This window comes from Phasianus colchicus, chromosome Z (genome assembly GCF_987193195.1).
Source record: "Phasianus colchicus chromosome Z, bPhaCol1.hap1.1, whole genome shotgun sequence".
NCBI lineage: Eukaryota > Metazoa > Chordata > Aves > Galliformes > Phasianidae > Phasianus > Phasianus colchicus.
In genome coordinates, this window is record NC_143476.1 from 60,938,136 (window position 1) to 60,960,667 (window position 22,532).

Here is a 22,532-nt window from a genome sequence, read left to right on the forward strand (position 1 = left end):
CAGTTTATTAGAATCTATATTACATGTACTGTTTTCTTTAAGGAGACAGAAAACATGGAATAATGACTTCCGCTTTTCATGTACAATACTCAAGTTGACTCTGTTCATCCAGTACTGCAGCTCAGCGTGGAGAAACAAGACTGTGCTAGTCCATATGCTGTGTGTTTCTTGCCATCTGCAGTGCTGTTCACCATCCTGTTCTACCCTGCTCTGCTTGGCACCAGGAGCAAAGGTGTGTCAGACATCAGTGCATTGCTGGGCTAGGAGGAACCTGAGCAGATTCCAAGCAGCATCTGCTGAGTTGTGATGTATGCAACTTTCTAGGGAGCTGTTTCAGAAGGAAGAGCCAGGAGCAGGAGTAACAACTTGAAGAACATCAGTGACTTGAAAGTCTGGAAATGGCCAATGACTTGTGAGGCAAGTAGAACTAAAAAGAGAGCTGCATTTGGTTACTGTATTAACTGCTACCCCATAATCCCACAGCGACAAAACACATAAGTTATCCCATGCCCATGATACTTATAATTTGTTGTATCTGGTGCGCATGAAGATGTCAGCCTTACAAAATGACAATCAGAGGTAATAACATTCATTGAGCCAAAGTCACCAAAGATACTCCAAAATGATTTTAAAAGAAATGATCACACTGTAGTGTTCTCTTCAGAGATTTCTTGGTAGTATTATTATTTTAATTTAGAATGCTTGAAATGAGGTGTTTTATTCAAAAGGATGCTTTCCTAACTTAGAATTCGGGCATCTGTACAGTCAGTATCCTGGAAGAACTCTGGGATCTAAATATTTGTTTATTTATATGTCCACAGGAATAATGAAATATCTCCATACAAAAAACAAGGAAAAATTATAAATCACATGTACAAGGCTTACAAAAACTTTTCACATTATTTGCTAGCTAAGCTAGATAGCTGAATTACTCCACCATCTTGCCTTTCACATCACCCTTCACCCCATTTAGACCATGATCCTTACTCTTTTCAGGATCCCGAATCTAGATGTTTTGTTTTTGTCAAAGTAGTCATGTAATCCTTTTTATTCTGAAAAATACTACTTCTCAGCACAGTGGAGAGAAGAGGTGATCCTACTCTGTTTACCTATTAGTACCACTGGAGCAAACCATATCCAACTTAACGACAAAGCATACTGTCCTGGCAAGGGCCGTCTGAAGGACCAAAAAATCTCTTCCTGTGTCCTTCAGCTATGTGGTATGCTACCGAGACTATTGCTCTGCAAACACTTGAGCGGGAAGTCCCAAGCTAGCAGAATGAATCCTGACTACAATAAGCCTGATTTCAACAGTCCTGCTGGCATAAAGAGAGGTAGTTTTTCACTTTCATTTCATGTGATGATGACTTGATTATGGTTGCTGAGAACAGCACAGTAGTGGTTAATGCAGTATCTGTGATGGATTAATAACTGGAACTCAAAGCTACTTTTCCAAGGACATGCTGTTCATCACTTTATTCATATCTAGATCTTTGGTTGCTAACTGGATCTTAACCAGTGGGCTTGATTTACTATGCCCTGTTATATTCTGTTAAAGTGAGGTAATTACACATTCCAGGAAAGAGTGAAAAGTCAGTGGAACAGATCGGAATTTAGTTTCAAGTAAAGAACAAATAGCAGCTCTTTTAAATCAACTCTTGGAGTAAAGATGCAATTTATTTGTTCAGGTTGGAGTTATGGATGTGTTACAGATAAACAAAAATAACCACTGGGATTCAATAATGAATTTCCCTATTAGACTCTGCATGGAGGAATATTAATTAGTGCTAAAATAACAGGTCATTTGTTTCCAACCCTCTGAAGATGATAAGTTTTTTTCTGTCTGAGAAGTTACTTTATGCAGGAGGGAATTTTACAGACTAGAAATAAAAATATCTTGATCTCTGATCTTGTTTGTTAGAGGTTACATAACTTCTCCCAGATAATTATTTTGCTGCATTGATGAAAACCTATTGAGCTGTTATTTAATGCTTTGCACTGTGCTTTGAAGAAGAAGTCATAAAAGAATTTTCTCAGTCTTTCTCTCTCTCTTACAAAATTGAGTACAACCTTTTATTCTAACTCTATTCTCCTTTTCTCAACTGAAGGTTTTAAGTATTTCCTTGAAAATTTTAACTTGACTCCAAATTAAAGAGACTGCCTTCTTCTGAATCACATAAAAAGGCACTTAGCTACAGAGAATCTCTTGTCAAACAGAGATACATGGGGAACTGATCTGCTTTAAACACACCCAAGTCATTTTAAAGTGCTTTATCTGAAAAATATCTAAATATCCACTGAAGTAGAAGAGAAATTTCTGCCCAAGAAGTTTCATTTTGTGTGCTCTTTTTTTTTCTTTTCTTTTCTTTTCTTTTCTTTTCTTTTCTTTTCTTTTCTTTTCTTTTCTTTTCTTTTCTTTTCTTTTCTTTTCTTTTCTTTTCTTTTCTTTTCTTTTCTTTTCTTTTCTTTTCTTTTCTTTTCTTTTCTTTTCTTTTCTTTTCTTTTCTTTTCTTTTCTTTTCTTTTCTTTTTTTCTTTTCTTTTCTTTTCTTTTCTTTTCTTTTCTTTTCTTTTCTTTTCTTTTCTTTTCTTTTCTTTTCTTTTCTTTTCTTTTCTTTTCTTTTCTTTTCTTTTCTTTTCTTTTTCCTTCCTTCCTTCCTTCCTTCCTTCCTTCCTTCCTTCCTTCCTTCCTTCCTTCCTTCCTTCCTTCCTTCCTTCCTTCCTTCCTTCCTTCCTTCCTTCCTTCCTTCCTTCCTTCCTTCCTTCCTTCCTTCCTTCCTTCCTTCCTTCCTTCCTTCCTTCCTTTCCTTCCTTTCCTTCCTTCCTTTCTTACTTTTTGGTATGTTTGGTTGGTTATTTTTGACCAGAGTGTTGTTGTCCCTTCCACTTCAGAATGTGAATGTCATGTGACAAGTAAACAGCGATGCTTCCTACTTGAATTTCTTTATTTGCAGCCATCTTTCTGCACATTTCCTTGTGAAGCAGTTTTTAGGTCCTGATTTCCCATTAGTGCCAAGGGTAAGATGATACCTAAATAAACTCCTGAATTTTTTCTTTAATTCATGAAAGCACTCAAACTTCCAGGAATTCTCTTGGTACATCCAAGTTCATACCAGTAAGCCTTTCTGGTTGCTCTTCAGTAGGTCACTGATTTTCTTCTCTTCTCATATCTCTCAATTTCTTATGAGTCTTCCTGCAGAGCATAACACAAGACCCATGGAGATGGAGAGTGTAGGTATTAAAAAAGGAAAAAGGAGAATCAGGAAACAGGAAGTTAAGAGGCTCAAATAAGTCAGTAGAATAAAATCACACCCACTTGTACCTCTTATCATTTTGTGTGTGCATTGTTCCTCTAAAAACTTACTGCTCACTTTAATATAATCTTATTTGTCAGGACATGTAAATAACACTGTTGTATTATGATTTTTTTTTAACCTTTTTTGTGTGATCTTCATTTTGCAATTCTAGAAACCTGAATTCGTATCTTAGCTTATCTTCCTGACTCAGTAAGAACATTATGCAATACAGTTTGAACTCTGCCACTTAAAATTGTCTTACCAGGAACTCTCCTATTGCTCCTAAATCTTTGATTTCCTCTGAACTGATGAACAAAATCTCTAATGAAATTTCTGCAAGCAAGTATCATAAAATCATTGAAACATATAATAGCTTAGGTTGGAAGGGATCTTTAAGATCATCCAGTTCCAAATCCCCTGCCATGGGCAGGCTGCCCAGGGCTCCACCCCGCCTGGCCTTGAATGCATCCAGGGATGGGGTATACACAGCTTCTGTTCCAGTGCCTCACCACACTCTAAGTGAAGAATTTCCTCCTAACAAGTAATCTAAATCTCCCCTCTCTCAGTTTAAAACCATTTCCCCAGGTCCAATCACTATCAAACTGTATAAAAGTCCTGTTTAAAGATTTCCTCTATGTACTAGAAGACAATAGTGAGGTCTCTCTGGAGCCTTCTCTTCTCTTAGGTAAACAAACTCAACTCTTTGTTCATAGGGAGGTTCTCTGGCCCTCTGGCTACCTTAATACAAGCTGAATAATAAGAAGGAAAACATTGCTATTACTAAAACAAGTTTTGGTTTGGGGTTTAGATTTGGAAAATTGAAGAGTAGTTCAGCAATACAGCATTTATTTTGGACCCATTGTCGGTATGTGCAAATGTTCAGCTACAGTTCTTTTGGTATTGAATGGCCTGGCAAATATAGCTACAGTGTGAAGCTGTTACCCATTGTTGCATGAAAGCAAAATATTGACTAGCATTGACATGACGGCTGTGACTCAGTTTGTGTCAATTTCATGTGCACAAATACACACATGTGTCTATGTATGTCTCTCTCTATTTGTATCTGCCTTACTCTCTAGTAATTATTCCTTTTTTGTTTCCTTCATAAAGACAAATGACATTTGAAAGATGTGACATGCATCTTTGCTTATTTTTTTCAGGAAAATATTTTTTCCATCAAATTTTCTGGAAACCTGTATCAATTAAGACCTTGCATCTTCCTTCCTCGGTTTAGTCACATATCATAGGTAAAAGTTAGGAAAGATTTTCTTCTTCTCCCAAAGAATTGGCCAACAAAACCTTTGCTGGGATCTGCCAGACAGTAGGTATTCAGAAGTTGATAGAAGTACTTTTTCAGTGCTTTTCTAACATGTGACTCAGTGACTTGTGTAGCACAATACCCACATGTGAATGTACATGTGCGATACAAGGACAGTACTGTTCTTCTAGGATTGGAATTTATTTCCTGCAGGTACTGCACTTGATGGATTTTGAAAGGAAGATTTGTTAAATGACAAAATCAGAAAAAAAATCAGAGTTCACGTGAAACAAGTGCTATTATTGGCGGCTGATTTACTTTAGCTTAAGGCCATCACATAAATTATATTTGACAAATTTATTATGGAGGGTTATGCACACCTGTTTGCATCTATTCTATGAAATATTAATTTCAACATAGCTTCTGTTTAACTGGATATATTAATCCCTTCTCAAAGTTGTTTTAGGATCTCCCTTGTGTTGAGGCATACTAATGCAGTCACGTTATCTTGGTTTGTAACTAATTAAAGGAAATGTAATGTATCATGTTATTTCTCCTATTCAAATAATAGCATCAAACAATGACCCCCACAGAAATCTTCAGTTAAACTTCAAAAAAAAAAAAAAAAAAAAAACAACAGGCACTGATTTGTTATTCTGCATCAGGTTGCCTTCCATGCTTAGGCTGCTGACAGAAAAACATTGATTTGCTTATGCAAAATGTGGCACAAAATGTATTTCTATTCATTTGGGAATCTATCTGTGTGGAATATTTAAAGCTAAATCCTTTACACTGAAGTGCCATTTTTGTTTTGTTTTATTCTCTTAAATATAAAAACGGCAATGACTACATTTTGCATTGAAATACAATACCTCTGGAAAAAAACAAAACAAAACAAAACAAAACAAAAAAAGAAAAAGCTGGTGCTGTATTTTACAGCATAGGCATAAACAAATCAATCTTCCTAAAAATAAATTACTGTTCCTGTACTGACTAGACAATCTGCCCTAGCATGTCCCAGGAATAATTCTTTCTTTCTTTCTTTCTTTCTTTTTTTTTTTCTTTTTTTTTTTTTTTTTGTAGGCATTTGTGCTCCTACAAGAATGTTAAAAATCTGGAGTAGTAAATGTACTAATAAATCAGAAACAAAAAGGATTTTTCACAAATCTATAGAAAAAGGTGTCACTGCAGATACAGCCAGCATAGTTGTGAACCATGTCACTTCCTCCCTTTCTATCTGCTGGACATTTATGTACGTACCATTTTGCTTGGCAGGTACAGCACCATACCTGCACAGTGAAATAAGCCTCCCCTTAGTCCAGCAATGGGTCCCCCAAGACAGAAGTCGCAATGGAAGCATTAAGGTAGCCAGGATATGGAGGAGTATGTGATTTAATGCATGACCCCCAAATATGTGTTTGGGTTGTGCTGCTGAGAAGAGAACTCTTAAGGCTCTGGATTCATGGTGAAGTTTTTTCTTATTAGATCAAACACAGCAGTGGCTTAGAATGTGCAGTGTGTCTGGACTGAGGTTTTGTGCTGTGGCAGAAAAATATATCCGTCATAGTCAAAATTGTTTGGGACATCTCTTCTCAGACTGCATTTTTCAGCACAGATTTGGGTCTCTGTGTTGCTGACTGCATTTAGGAAAGAGACTCTAAGCTGACAGCACAACAGGAATTTAGCTCAAATTGCTTCTTCCTACTAACCTTGGCTGCATCCGGCTGATGTGTGCTCTCAATGCCTGGCCATTCAGTGATTTGAAACACAGATAAGGAGAGCCAGTTTGTTATTATTTTTCCTCTTTCACTGCAATTATTTAAGTAAATGTGATATCAGAATTCAGGAATTGCATAGAGAAAAAAAGTTAACTCAATTTCTTCCTGATATTGATGCAGAGCATATATTTTCTTTTCTCTTCCATGCTGTTTGGATTGCTGCTAAACTTGTATTTGAAGGATGTCTTTACATTTCTCTCACTAGGCGTGGATTTAGAGACATCTTTTCCAGCCTTTCTTGTTCCTTCAGACAATCTTCACATATGGCACACTGCAATGCTGCCTTCTTAACTCCACATAATACAACATAATAGAATACTTTTATCTTCTGCCTCAGTGATTTTGCCTCTGGAGTCACAATAGAATACTTTAATCTTTTGCCTCAAAACATGCAAGGACATTTTACCCGGGTTCCACACACATTGTTTCTAAAAAGTGGCTCACTGTGGTCTAATAAGCAATGGAAATCTTTCAAACTGGGGAAAAGTGACTGAAAGTATGCTAAAGGTTTCAGTGATGAAACTGATGGTGAAAAAAGGGGAGAAGTAGGTATTCGACCACCCTAAATACCACTGAGCATGCCCACTGGGACATTGACACTATCTATGAGACCTTGAGAAAGACCGAACATGTATGCCAATGAATATGTACGTTTTTACTGTATAAGCATAGAACTTGAACTCTGAGAGGGTGCACTTGTTTGTCAAGTCACCTGGTGCACATTGTGAGGAATAAAGGGATGCCACTTTCTAACACCACACTGCAAATTTTTTGCACTGGATCTACTAGAAACCATACCTACAAAGGTATTGTGTGCGCCATGTGAAGAAAAAACAAGGATTAAGTATTGTTGAAAAATAAAACTTGGGGCAAACAAGGGAGGGATAGCGGGTCCCTGCAAAAGAAGATAAAGGTGAGAAGAGTGTCAGTCACAAGGATCTGGTTGCAAGTGTATGGCAGGAGATGCTAGCATAGCACCTGCAATCAAATTTTGTTTGCTGGGCAGAACAAAGAGTGATAGATTTTACCGGATATGAAGACAATTCTAGTTGGACAAAACAATAAACTCATTATAAAGTATGTATAAACAAAGTGAATGAAGGAGAATACCTACTAGGGGGATGGCTGATAAGCAAATCAAGAAGACTATGAACCTCAACTACCTCAGCCAACGAGGAAAGGGGGAAGGGCTCACTAGCATCATGGTACAGGGATAAAAGAGGGGCTGCATCCCTCAGCATACTGAGAGACTCCACAAGGGTATACCACAGTAGACTCTCCCTTCACTTGAATAAAGAGAGCTAAAGACTCTCCTCTGTCTCTTTTCGTGATAAAAATGATTGAGCAAGCTTATTGGAGTAGAGATTTTCCTAACACCCTGGTACTATCACAAGAGGACCTAATCCAGTACATTTTGTATGCATCACAAAAGGACCTAATCCAGTACATCTTGTATGTAATGCTTATCTTAATTATCTACATTATCTACATTAATGGCTAACAACAGTAACAATACTCGTCTGAACAAACCTTGAAAGAAAAGATTCAGCCTCATTCTGGTAAAACTGGAAGTTCAGGTGGAAAGTCACAATAGGACAACATTCACCATCTAATGTGGAATATGAGCTTTTGGGAGGAAGCAGAAACACTGTGAGTGCTGTGTCTGGCTTTCTTTAAAACTGGTTGTGACCATTTTTCATCTGTTATCCTGAAGATAAATATCCTCTTAAAACATTTGGCTGGAAAAGGCTGAAGAAATGCCACTGGACAACTCTGTGATAAGAGAAATAATGTGGTGAAATGTAAAATTTCTCCAGAGGAAATCTCTATTTTGGCTATACCAGGACACCTTCTCAGCGAGAGCCTGGCAATATTTGACCCTTCTTTTGTTTGTCTTGCCAGCATCAGTTCATATGGTCTATATTTCAAATCTCTTATCTGAAGCAGATGGACAGAAGGTAAGGGAGAGGAGGTCTAACTTGTCCATATTATTCTACTTATTCCCATGATTTGCTCTATTTGCTAGTCTATGGGATTGCTGACTAGTGGAGAGCATGTAAAGCAGGCCTTTATGATGAACCTGCTTGACCAGTTCTTGGCTGTTGAAACAGCCTGTTTGGAAACTCACTGGGGAGTTTGTGGCTCATGGGGAGATACTTGCTGGAGCCTCCCAGTAGAGCTGTGACCCAGCTTTGCATGTCCCCTGGGACATCAGCCCTGCTGCAGGCATCTGGCTATCTCTAGCCCAGCCTTCATAGACAATGACACGGTCCCTTGGGCATCTGTTTTAAAGCACAAAAGCCTTTGTGTATGAACTTATCAAAGCATGAAAAAGCATTTGAGCCAAGAGCTGAGATCACCAAGTATGTTCAAAATAACAACAGAAAATTGCCGTCCCTAGAGGCAGTGGTAATTTAAAAATACATTGAAGAAGTATAGTGTAGGATTTTTGGCATGAATCAGTTTTTGGCTGCAAAAGTGCAGCAGCTATAAGTGTCTTAATATTAACCCACTATTCTATTAGTACAGATCTTAGTCAGTTATTAATTAGTAATACACACAGGATTAAGGTAAATGAGATGCAAAAAACCATCTCACTTTAAAGAATATCTGCCAGAATTTTATTCTGCTCAAGGTTGAATGGCTACTATGCAAGAACAGGAAAATATATTTTTGAGTATGTAAAATTTCAGATCAAAAGTGTTATTGTTTTACTCATGATAAAGTAAAAATAAATAAGCAAATAAATAGTAATTAGATCTAAGGGTATCAGAGTGCTAAGGAATAGAGATATTTCACATAAATTAAAAATAAAATTATACCCTTCAAAAAAATAAAAAAAACAGAATGATGTGGAAAACCTGAAAACACTACAACAAAACATTAGATTACTAGAAATAAAACTTAGAAATAAACCTTGGCTTTCAATAAGACCTTGCACTTGGTTCATGGCAATCTAAGACATGCATATAGACTGTGGAGAAGGACTTTGGGTTCCTTTCAGACAAAATCTTGACACGAGCCAGCAGTTTGGAAGGCCAACTGCGTCCTGGGTTGCATCTTAGAAGGGACAACAGCAGTGTGAGGGAGGTGATTGTCCCTTTATACTCTATTACATGTAAGGGTCAACCTCCACTACTGCATCCAGGCCCATGGACCCCCAGCACCAGAGGTAGAGTTATTTGAACTGGTACCAGGGGAGACCAAAAAGATGATCAGAGGGCTGGAGCACCTCTGCTGTGAAGACAGGTGGAGGGAGTTGCACTTTTTCAGCCTGGAGAAGAGAAGGCTGCAGAGAGATCTCATTGTGGCCTTCCAGTACATAGAGGAAACTTATAAACAAAGGGAGAGCATTTTTTTTTACATGGTTTCCTAACAATAGGTCAAGGAGAATGGTTTTAAACTAAGATAGGGGACACTTACATTAGATATTAGGGGGAAATTCTTTACTCAGAATGTGATGATGCGCTGGCACAGATTGCTCAGAAGGGTTGTGTATTTCCCATCTCTGGAGGTGTTCAAGGTCAAGTTGGGTAAAGCCCTGGGCGGCCTGATCACCTACTGGGTGGTAACCAGTCCACTGGGGGGGGATTGATTTTTATGATACCTTCCAACCCAAATTATTCTATGATTCTAGGTAAAATAAACTTTAGAATAAGCATTACTTTAGTTCATTACATATGAACTCTTCACTTGCCCCTGTAACACTCTCTTCTGTCTTAAACTCTTGCAGTGTGAAAAAAGAAGGAACTGTCTTTTTAGACTTGTAAAAATTCTGTGAGTGAGCAAAAATCAAGTACCACCTTCAAGAGCAGTAAGTAGAGAAACCAACACAAACACTTTAACTAAAGTGGTTGTACTTGTTCCCATTATTCACAAAAATACGATCTTTCAAATGTACAAATGAAATAAGAAAACAAATTTCCCAGTAAATTAGTGTTTTTCTTTCTTTTCTCTCTCAAACATTCTTGTTTAGAAAAGCATATAAATAAGCAGAAAAGGTTGCTTGTTGGTATAGAAATACTTTTGTGAAGAGAAAAGTAGAGGTTTCTTACTACCTGTAATCAAATAGATGGTGAGCTTGTGTTTAATACATGGGCCAGCACTCTGAAATACCTGAACTGATTCTTAATGAGGTTAGGCTTCCTGAGTATCTTTTCATACACAGCTGTTGAATTTTATTTCACTGGCATTTTATTCTAGTCCTTATGTTAATTTAAGATGAGGACTACTGCTAGATTTCACCAATGTGAAGACAGCACATCAATATTTATCAGTGTTGAGCATATGTATTCATTTGGGAGACTCCTGCATTCCCCTTCTCCTGAGTTCTCCCTCGTATAGGAATGAGCTAGGGGAGCAATAATGGGATTAGGGGTGAGGCAAGGGTCTCAGCTGAAGTGCATCTACATCAATGCACTCAGCATACTCCTCCAGAAGGATCTGCAGGCAAACTATGACTTAGTTGCCATTACAGAAACACAGTGGGATTGCTCCCATGACTGAAGTGCAGCAATGGATAGCTACAAGATCTTCAGAACGGATAGGCAAGGAAGGAGGGGTGGTGGCCTGCTTCTCTATGCTAGAGAGAGTTTTGATGTTGTTGAGCTTGTGGCTGGGGATAGTAAAGTTAAATCTCTATGGGTAAGGATCAGTGGAAGGGTCAGCAAGGCAGACGTTGTGGGTCTGTTATAGACCATCTAATCAGGATGAGGAGACAGATGAGGTATTCTATGAACTGCTGGCAGAAGTTGTGTGATCGCAGGACCCTGTCCTTATGGGGGACTTCAATTTCCCTGATATATGCTGGGAATGCAACACAGCACAGATTAAGCAGTCTAGGAAGTTTCTAGAATGTATGGAAAATAACTTCCTTCTGTAGCTGGTAAGAGAGCCTAACATGGGAGGTACCTGCTAGACCTGCTGTTCACAAACAAAGAAGGACTGGTGGGAGATGTGGAGGTTGGGAGCTGTCTTGGACAGAAAGACCATGAAATAGTAGAGTTCTCAATTCTTGGTGGAGTCAGGAGAGGGGACAGTGAAACTGCTACCTTGGAATTCTGAGGGCAGATTTTGAAATGTTCAGTAGACTAGTACGGAGTGTCCCTTGGGATTCAGTCTTGGAGGATAAGGGGGTCCAGGAAGTCTAGTTGCTCCACAAGAAGGAAGTCTTAAATGCACAGGAACAGGCTATCCCTCTGAGCTGTAAAATGAGCTGGTGGAAAAGAACACTGGTGTGGATCAACAGCTTTTCCTGAGGCTCCAGGGGAAAAAGAGAATCTACCTCCTGTGGAAGAAGGGACGGGCAACTCGGAGAGAATACAGAGAAATTGTTAAGATGTGCAGGGAGAAAATTAGAAAGGCAAAAGCCCAGCTTGGACTCAACCTGGCCTCTGCAGTAAAAAGGAACAAGAAACTCTGTTACAAATATATCAACAGTAAGAGGAAGACCAAACAGAACCTCCATTCTTTACTGGATGTTGCGGATTCTTTACTGGATGTTGCGGATTCTTTACTGGATGATGGGAATGTGACCAATGAAGATAAGGAAAAGGCTGAGGTTCTCAGTGCCTTCTTTATGTCTGTCTTTAGAAGTCATACTAGTTATTCTCAGGCTACTCTCTAACCTGGAACTCTCAGCTGGGGAACAGAATTAACCCCCTACAATATAGGAGGAAACAGTCAGAGACCTGTCTATTCCACCTGGACTGCCATAAATCTGTGAGTCCAAATGAGATCCACCTGAAAGTTCTGAGGGAACTGGCAGAGGTGATAGCCAAGCCACTTTCCATTATCTATCAGCATTCATGATTAACTAGAGAGGTCCCAGAGGACTGAAGACTTACCAGTGTAACTCCCATCTATAAGAAGGGTCATAAAGAAGATCAGGAAACTATAGGCCTCACAGCCTGACCTTGGTGCCAGGGAAGGTTATGGAGCAGATCATCTTGAGGGAGATCACATGAAACATGTGGGAGAACGGGGGGAATCAGGTCCAGCCAGCAAGGAAGGGCAGGTCCTGCTTAAACAAGCTGATCTCCTTCTATGATCTAGTGACCCATCTGATGGATGAGGGAAAGGCATGACTTCAGCAAGGCCTTCAGCACTGTCTCTCACTTTATTCCTAGAGAAGCTCATAGCCCATGGCGTGGACACATACACTCTTTGCTGGGTAAGAAGCTGGCTAGAGGGCCAGGCCCAGAGTAGTGATGAATGGAATTAAATCCAGCTGGCAACTGGTCACAAGTGTTGTCCCCCAGGGGTTGGTGCTGGGCCCTATCCACTTCAATATCCTTACTGATGACTTGGATGAGGGCACTGGGTGCACCCTCAGTAAGTTTGCACCACGTTGACAGGAGGTGTCAGTCTGCTTATGGGGTAGGAAGGCCCTACAGAGGGATATGGACAGGTTGCTGGGCTGAAGCCAACAGGATAAGGTTCAACAAGACCAAGTGCCAGGTCCTGCAATTTGGCCACAACAACCCCAGGCAACAGTTCAGGCTTGGGACAGAGTGGCTGGAAGACTGTGTAGAAGAAACAGACCTGGGGATACTGGTCCATTCTCAACTGAACATGAGCCAGCAGCATGCCAAGAAGGCCAAGAAGGCCAATGGCATCCTGGTTTGTATCAGAAACAGTGTTGCCAGCAGGAGCAGGGAGGTGATCATCCCTCTGTACTCAGCTGTGGTGAGGCCGCACCTTGAGTAGTGTGTTCATTCTGGAGCCCCTCACTACTGATAGAACTAGAGGGAATGGCTTCAATTTGCACCAGGGGAGAATCAGGCTGGATATCAGGAAATACTGCATTTCCAAAAGAGTTGTCAGGTGCTGGAATAGGCTGCCCAGGGTTGTGGTGGAATCACTGACCATGGAGGTGTTCAAGGAGAAAATGAGATATTTTGTTGAGGGACATGGTTTAGTGGGGGGGACTATTTGTAATAGGTGGACAGTGGGACTGGATGATCTTGTAGGTCTTTTCCAACCTTGGTGATCTGAGTCTGTGATTCTATGATACTGGTCCTTAGGTGCTTGCCAGTAGCTGCTAGTGTCAGCAGGTAATTTCTGTGAGAGAATGCAGTGGAACATGTACATAATGTAACTGCAGCACAGTATGCCAAACTCTTATAAATCAAGATGACAATGGCTAGCAAAAGCATGAGAAAAGATTTTAATGTGAGGATGAAAAGGAGGACAAATATGCCCACAGGGTTTTATACTAAAATCAGATGTGAAATCTTGGGAAGAATCTGCAAATAAGAGGAAATACTTCTTCTTAAGAAGAAAATACATTAGAAGGCAGCACTGTCTATGTTCTCATGACTTTGGACAAGGATAGTTATTCATTATTCCTTCTGAATATGCATACCAAATAAGGAACATGAAAGATTCTGAGTGTTGCTGGCATCTTCTTAATTTAAACTGTGTGTTGGAGGGACAAGTTTATATGTGAAATATACACATGGGACCTGCAAGACTCCCTGCTTGATATGGCAGATGCAAGTCTTAATTGGAAACTCACTAATGTTTTTCATTACAGCTAAACTTCAACTTCTGAAAATGGGCACAATATCTTTACTATCAAACTTCATGGGCCCTTCACTCCTCTAAATTATTTTATTCTGCTCTGAGAAGGTTATGAGCTCATGAAAAGATTGGATCTTGGTGACTACATAGTGTATTTCAGTACCACTATACTAAAAAATGTACTGGATACTCATGTGACAATATTCCTAAGGTGATATATGTGTTTATCAATATATATACCATGCGTATCAGACAATGTAGTCTATCAGGTCACCTGAATACAACTTAAATCCTTGTAAGTTGGAAATATATCGAAAAGGAGTTTCATGGAAAAGCATGTGGAAAATCTGGGTTTCTACTGTGATAAATGGAAATATGCTCAAATGCATTATTATTATTTTTTTTTTTTGTCCTGAAGATTTTACTACAGCAGATGGTGTTTATGAATATCTCTGGTCTTAATCCCCCTGAGTAATTCTAACTTGATATTTTTATATAAAAGCCCTAAAAAAGAAAGGAGAGATTTGCAAGAGGTTCTACAAGAAGTTTTACCAGCTCTCATCATTTTAAGTATGACTTGGTAAAAAATGAAGTATTTTCAGAATAGACAGTGCTCAGGAAAAACTCTGCTGATGATAAGAGAAGAGGATACATGAATTGGATTGAAAAATAATGTTAAGAATAATGGTAACCAGACCTAGTGAATAAGTGGAATCAAGGTAAATGTTATTTTTGAATTTCTCACATGGGATTGTCTCTTTTCATTTCATTTTCATTTCTTTTTCATTTCATTTTTGTGCACAAAATCCACTTAAAAATTAATGAGATTTACTACAGAAATCTGTCATACACTCTACAAAATGACCTAGTCTTACCCAAACTGAAAACTTCACTTGTAAACATATGAAAAAAAATACTCCCATGGGAGCTGTAGTACTTAATACTGTGCATTTATGGCAGTGCATCAGATTGTCACTGGAGCCAAGGTTTCAAGGGAACAAAGCTGAAATGAACAATGGAGAGCAGAACATGGGAGGGACATTTAAGCAATAAAAATAAAAGTAAAAGCAACCTTTTTTTTTCTTTCTTCTCTTCCTTCTAATTACATTCAGTGACGATGGAGTTACTCCATTAAAACCTGATTTACTGTTTTAGGGAAGTCATGTCATCAGCAACTAAGCAGTTTGCTGATACTCAATTTAATTTCTGACCTTGCATTTAAAAGAAATACAGTACAGGTGCATGGTAGGTATTGTTATTAGTAAACAAGCCCCAGCCCAAATAAAACTCCTGAAGATCAGTGTGATATCAAGAAGCAGGCACTGTTTAATACAGGTGTAGGAGTGGATCCTTCAACCTAATTATTCACCCAGCAAAACAAACGCATGTCCCTTATACGCTTTTGGGGAAAGTTGGAGAGAGGGATGCAATGGTCATGAGGCCTCGACCCCACCTCTCCCATTTATACATGCTTTGTTAGTTAACGATGGGGCTAATCTCCCTTTTATCAGGCTAGATAGATATGCTAATTTTCAAGATGCCTCTAAAAGGCAAGATTAGCCATACTGACAACTGTCAGCATCCGAATCAGTTCTAAATATCTCCTTTTCTCTCATACTAAAAAATATTATAATGCACCTGACAGATCAAGGAAAACTCTTTTTTGACTTTATGGTGTTTATATATTCTAACTTAAAAACAGTGATCTGTCAAATTTATAGGGCTTTAAGATGTTTTCTTTTATGTATCTGCTGAAAAACAAAGTCTTCTAATTAGATCGGTGTTGAAGTTTGTTTGCATAGGTTTTTTTTCCATCATAAATCCAGCAAGCGTTCTTGGAGCCTCAAGGGATAAAAGCTATCCAGTGGCTTTCAACCATGGTGCATGGCGAGTGGTACCCCAGGGGGGACACATTCATGAGTCTAACGAGGATGTGAATAGATGAAATGGCTGCAGTGTACATCATCAGTCCACAAGTGAAAGAACTGGAATCTCACCAAGCAAAGTAATGCCCACACGAAATGGCAAGCAGGAAACTCACTGGCACTTTCTGGCTGGTTGCACTCACTAAAAGGGAGCAGGTGGATATGTTTTTTGCATCCTGTGCGTGGGTCTAATAGACCAACAGCCTGCTCCCAGAGGTTTCTTTGTTCTGCAGCTCGTATGTGTGCCAACGCATACAGCATACCATTCATTTTCATAGATCTGTTTGGCACTGTAACATGCTGTGACCTGAGAGAGCAGAATGCCGTTTTTTCCTGTTTTTGCTATAGATCCTCTCCACCACTCTGTATTTTCTTAAAGATGTCTGATAGATAAAGCATGCTTTTAGAACTGCTTGGTCTGGATTTTAAAAATACCCAGAAATTATTTTGAGGCAATGACCAAACTCCACCACTGAGAACAAGTTAAAATTGTCTGGAAGTTTATATTTTGTTGTACGTTTGCTTCTTGGATTTCTGTTTGTTTGTTTATTTGTTTTTGCCGATATGCTTTTGCTACTGCTTTTCTTTATCACTGTTTAGAAACAGACAATTCAGCAAATGCAATAGTAGGAAGATTGTTGCTTCACCATTTCTTAATACCAATTGGCCATAAAACAGTTGAATAGCAATATTACAGAGATTAAATAAAAGATGAATGAGCAGCTTTCAAATGTTTATTATGAACAGAAAGATTCACATACATCTACTTCCTCGGTGCTGTTACAGTTTATTTTGTGCATTTTTTTTTTTGCACTTGTTTTGAGAAATTCACTTGTGTGTTTTTTCTTTCCAAACTGACAATGAAAACAGTCTCTCACACTTTTGAGAACTCAACACATATTCAGATAGGAAGATCTGTGAAGGACTGAAGTGTCTTAATTCTAGTTCTTTTTGCAGGTTGGGAGAAACTTCTGAGAATGAGTAGAAAACTTTTTATTCCCAGTGAGACAGAGACAATGATTTACAAATAATACCTTTTAGTCTAGCATGTTCTTACTGTCAAGAGTTTTCTTTCTGCTTTTACTTTTTTGTATTTTTTTTTTTTTAACTTAGATTGACTTACATAGTTTTTCAATTTAAATCAACTTTTCTGTAAATGAAACTCAGGTGTAACAGCCACTTGATTCTTCTTTATAATCAAATAATGACATCCGTGCCTGAGTAAGGAAAGCATTCTAAAAGTGCAGAAATAAAAATAGTACACTTGTAAAAGAAGATAATTTAATTTCAGTGTGATTTTACTGGGCAAAATTAGAGTGGATCACAGTACTAGATTTTTTTAAACTTCTCAATTCTCTGACAGCAAGGCACAGAAGGAAGACATGGCTTGAGCAGTTTATTCACCATACAGTGGATTTATTTCAGACTAGGCAAAATGACTTCACTGATTACCAAGCTGTAAAAAAAAAAAAAAAAAAAAGAGAGAGAGAGGAAAATTATTTTTCCTGGTGGTATTTACCAAATACACCAGGTTAACCGTTTTGCCTACGAGGCAAACCACTGCAGGACTTCATCTTGGCTCCCATTTCTTTCATTCTGCATACCAAACCTAAGCTAATTCGTGAGCCCTCGATTTTGCCCAGACCTCGCTGCTTTAGTTGCATGCAGTTGTTGGCTGTGACACTGAGGCTGCTGGTTGCAGTGATTTGTTTGTTCTGTGCCCATTGTGAGCAGAGGCTGCTCAGGTTCCCATCTCACCCAGGGTGCCCCACTGTTAAAATAGCTGCCAAATAACCTCCTGTGTACTTTGGACAGAAATCGCTGTCTGAAAGTGTTTCTCAGTGCCTTGTTTCTGTTTGTCTTGTTACTATAGCAACAGAGAATTGTATTTTTACTGTTCAATTATGTATCATGTTTTTTTCCCATTAATGACCTTCTGACCCACTGATGACCTCGGGGATATAAATTTTTGGTTGCAGACTGACATGATGGAATGCAGGGACTGGTTTCATTTAAAATTAGTGCATATTTTTCTGACCAAAAACAAAATAAAACAAACAAAACAAACAAAAACAACAAAAGAAAAAGCAGCCTTTTTTTTTTTTTTTTTTTTTTTTTTTTTTCCCCTTAAAAAAGAGGAAACAAAGAAGCTCAGTCTGGGAGAGAAAAAGAGAATGGAGAGATGTGTTTGGATTTGAAACTCATGTCTACCACCTTTATCTAAGGCACAACATTCCTGGAGTCATCTCTTCAGCTTTTTAGGAAACACAGCATCTAGTACATGAGTTATCATTTATCTAAAATATCTGTTAGTGGATTTGATTTGCAGAAGATGTATTTTATAGCTATTAACGTAGCAAGGCGCTTGTTGTTCTTTATGTCAGCGGAGTTCTCAGCTGTTATCACCCCACTGACTTTATATATAGTCTTCATTACTGACAGAAAAACAAAAAAGCTTCAGGTACAGCACATTTGTTTACTCATAAAAATGCAAACAAATTACTGAAATGCATTGTTAGAAGAAAAGACAGTGAAGTACCATCATGGAGACTGGTAGGGTAAAAATCCTGTAGGTGCACTAAGCTAAATGGGCAACTGCAAAGCATTCTGCAGGATGCAGCTAAAGAGCTATGTATGTGGAACAAACATTTCAACTCAAAGCTAATTTCATAGTGCAAATATGAAAGTGCTGTGGGGCATCTCATTTTCCTCTGGCCTTCCTTGACAGTGTTTTGCTGTGTGGGTGGAAAGAGGCTGAGTAGAAGAGCATGTTCTCCAGCCCAAAGTGAGGGGGCTGCACAAAGAGCAAGGCTGTTTCCCTGCTGATATTTCAGTTACATTCATGCATGAAGCACAATGCTTCTTTGCATAGGGAGACATGGTGGTAAGCTCAGAAATTAGCATTGCGTGAATGTGAATTTGTGTCTCCTTAGTAGGTGCAGAATTCTTTCTGCAATATATAAAAATAATCTCCCGCTCTCTCCCCCTTTTTCTTTTTTCCTTTATTCGTATATGAAAGCAAATTGCATTGTGATAGTGCTATAGGCACTCCCTCTAGCCCAGGTTGCTCAAAGCCCCATTCATCCTGTCCTTGAATGCTTCCAGGGAGGGGCATCCACTGGGCAACCTGTTCCAATGTCTCACCACATGCACAGTAAATAATTTCTTCCTGATGTCATGTGGTAAGACACAGAATATATGTGACACATTAGATAATTGGCTTTATTATTTAATTCCTGTAACAGAACAAAGCAAATTAATAAGAAACCACACAAGTGACCGTATCTGCTGCTGGAGCAGAGGTGTTGTGGGGATACCTGATCAGTAACTTTGAAGTTACCACATCTGCAATGCAGGTTTTGTTACTGGGCTAACCATGATGTTATTGTATTTGTACTATGGCTAAATCCATAGATAACAGTAGTTCTGCAGTTCACGTCACTCTGGCAGCACTTCTACAAACAGGTAACTGGAGCAGGACAAAACGTTGTGCTCAGACGTGTGATTTGTGGTTGTTCTTTACATGCTTTTGTGAAACTGTTAGAAAGAACATTTCCCGGTCATTCGGGCTGCATGACAGACTTAAATAAACAAAGCTCGGGTATGGAGGTAATTAATGATAGCCCTACCCAGTGGGCTGTGGATTATAGCTGTTCTGCAGCAAACCTTGGGGGCACAACCACAAGAGCAGCACAACCTTTGCTGAGCTCACCTCTGGGATTAGAGGTTTGGGAACAGTATGCTATGCACTTAGCTCTGACATATTCATAGGAACACCTCCCACCATGCAGAAGAAGGGATCAGGAAAGCTGTTCTGCAGTTTGGTGCAGATTAGTGTTGTGTATGCAAGTAGCTGTGTGTTCTCCAAGGGGACAAACAGGCCACGCTGGGGCAACATGGGCAGACCAAGGTTTGCTGCCTCCTCAGGTCAAAGATGTTTCTACGGGGAGAATTCAACAGCTTTTAATTTCCACTAGCAAATATGAACATTTTTTCACAAAAAGGGGTGAAAATCTTCCAAATGGAGGCAGAATTATTACAATGTCATTTGTAGCTCCTTTCCTTTTATAAATGCTAATGCTGCTTTATTGGGAGAAATGAAAAAGAAGACAAACATTTTTTCCTTTGTTTTTTTCGCAGATTTCCCTTGAGTAAAGCCTGATATTTAATAAAGGTGCAATGTATCTTCCAAACAGATTAGACTGTGCAGTGAAGTAAGGGCTTTTCAATTTTTTCAAATATTATTTCTTTATAACATTTATCTCCCACTGTGAGGACATCAGGGACCTCTTTAAAAAAGTAATAAAAAGGAAATTTAAAAATAATGACCTTTCACAGTCTTCTGGTGCAACCTTTGAATGAAAAGGCATAGTCAGATCTGGTGTTCAGTGTACACTGCAGAAGGAAAAGGAAATTTCAGTGGGCCCAGCGGTATGGCTTAAAGCTCTTTAGAATAGTAAAAAACTTATTTTAATATGACATCGCATCTATTTGCTGCCACTGTCAGCAGAACTGCAGCTGGACTCAAGATGGTTGGATAGATTGTTCTGCAATAGCTGCAAGCAGGCTCTGTGCTATATTGCATACAATGAAGTATAGAACTGGAGCTTCTGAAGTACATTTAACATTTTAGCATGAGGAAATCAGCATAACCTGTTCCATAACATCTCTTAAACAATGTCCTTTCCTGAATGTCTAGCAAGACACCTAGTCAAGGTGTACAATTCATTCTCCACTGAGGACAACGTAAACAGCCATACAACACATATACCCTGAATAGTTTGACAGAAACCCCCCCTTGCAGTGTGCATTGAGCACACTGTTTCCAGGAGAACAGCAGCCAGCAACACACTGTGATGAAATACACTTACCTTAACAAGCTTTTTCCTACTTAACCATCCTTCCCTATCTGGGTGAAAGCAAAATACAGCAAATGCAAAACTCTTCTTTGAATCAGGCTCTAATAGAGAAACAATAATATTTTAACAAGACAGTGGTGTGGGAACCAGTCAGATGATGACAGTTGTCAGTAAAGACAGGCATTTTATTTTAAGCTGCTCTATACTGCTCTGAACATCTGTGTCATCGATCAGTGGATCTGCAGGTGATCACTGCTGGCAGCAGGGGGCTGAGGCGGACCAAAGAACCTTGAATGCAGCCCAGGGTCTGAAGTCTGCATGATGTGATTCTATGCCAATAGCACTTTCTGCTTGTACTCATCCTATTTGCGTGCTAATGCTTTCAACAGATAGATAGAATTTTTTCCATATGCTTGCCCTCACCCAAGTCTCCTGCTTCTCTGAAATTGTAAACGCTGTTATTTCTTCCTCTCTGGTTCTCATGTATTTAGGGGGATGCAGAAAGAACAATTTCAGCTATTGATTTAAAGCAGAGAAGCAGATTAGAGGCTCCACCTGCAGCTGTCAAAGTCAGACCAGATACTTATTGAAGTTTTAATTGTCCTATGATCTAAACAATAATGATGTTCCTCATATTGTATGGGTCACCAAAGTTGCCAATATTTTGCTTATATATAAGGAAGTATTCTGCATGGGCAAGGACTTTTCAGTTCTTCCAGACTTAAGAACATGACTAACTTCAGTAAAGAAGATACTTCGTTAGCAGTAGAAATATTACTTGCGCTGGCATCAGCCCTGTGTTACTGTATTGCTATTCTGGAGTGACAGATCCTTTTGGGACAGAAATGGGGTGGATGTTAGTAGAAGTGTAAAAAGGAAAGGAAAGCTGCAAATGCTGTCTGGGAAATTGCACAAAGGTTATACTTTGGCTCCTGTTTAGATCTGCGTAGCAGAACTTTCTTTACTGAAGAAAAGATTTACCCTGTTAGCAGTCACAAAAACACAGTTCTATTACCTAAAAAATCCAAGCCAGTTTATTTAAAGCTGGTTTATTTATTTCTAAATTACGCTGCCCATCAAAATTTGCATCTAGGTCTGACTAACACATTTCTATATCTCCTTCAAGGATAGCAAGATAATATGCTCTCCGTAGGAGAAAATCTAGGAAAACAGTCTGGGACATGAGTAGCCTCTTGAGGATTGGGAAGAGACTGAGGAAGCTGTGTGGGTTGTGGGAATGGGGAAGGTTTAGAAGCTCAGTTGTCATGAAAAGGGCATAACTGTTTCTTCTTCCACTACTCTTGGTTAAATTTTATTCAGGTGCCACACGAGGGATGAAGGGCCTCTGCCCATGTTGTGTAGTTTGCTCTTTAGAAAACACAGTCCTGCCTGTACAGCCTTTCGATTTTTCTGTCTACAGAACAGCTGGAGGTGTAGGAAGATGTTTGACATGAGCTACAGTGCTGGACTGAACCTGATAACCTAAAGAAGTCAATATGCAACTTGTGTTTAGGAGCACTTGTTCACAGTGATTCCCTGTGATGATCCTTAGCTTTGTGTTTGACTTGTGATGCTAGGTCTGTATTTGTTGTACATGATGTTCAGTTTCAAAACAAGCAACCTCTGCAAGGAACCAGAAGCATTCATAGGGCTCAAGCATCCAAAGACTGGTGGGGCTGCAAGTTGCAAGTTGGAGGATGTCTGAATTCAAATACAGCTGCAACATGACATGTTACTTACATCACTTCAGCAACTTCTGGTACTGGTTACTTTGAAAGACTCATTGAAAGAGCAGGAGTTTTGACTTTACAAGATCTATTATAAAAATGAAGACTTATATTTGATCCCATCTCACTCCTTTATTATCTAGTAGTAAGTTAAGTTTTTTTTGTG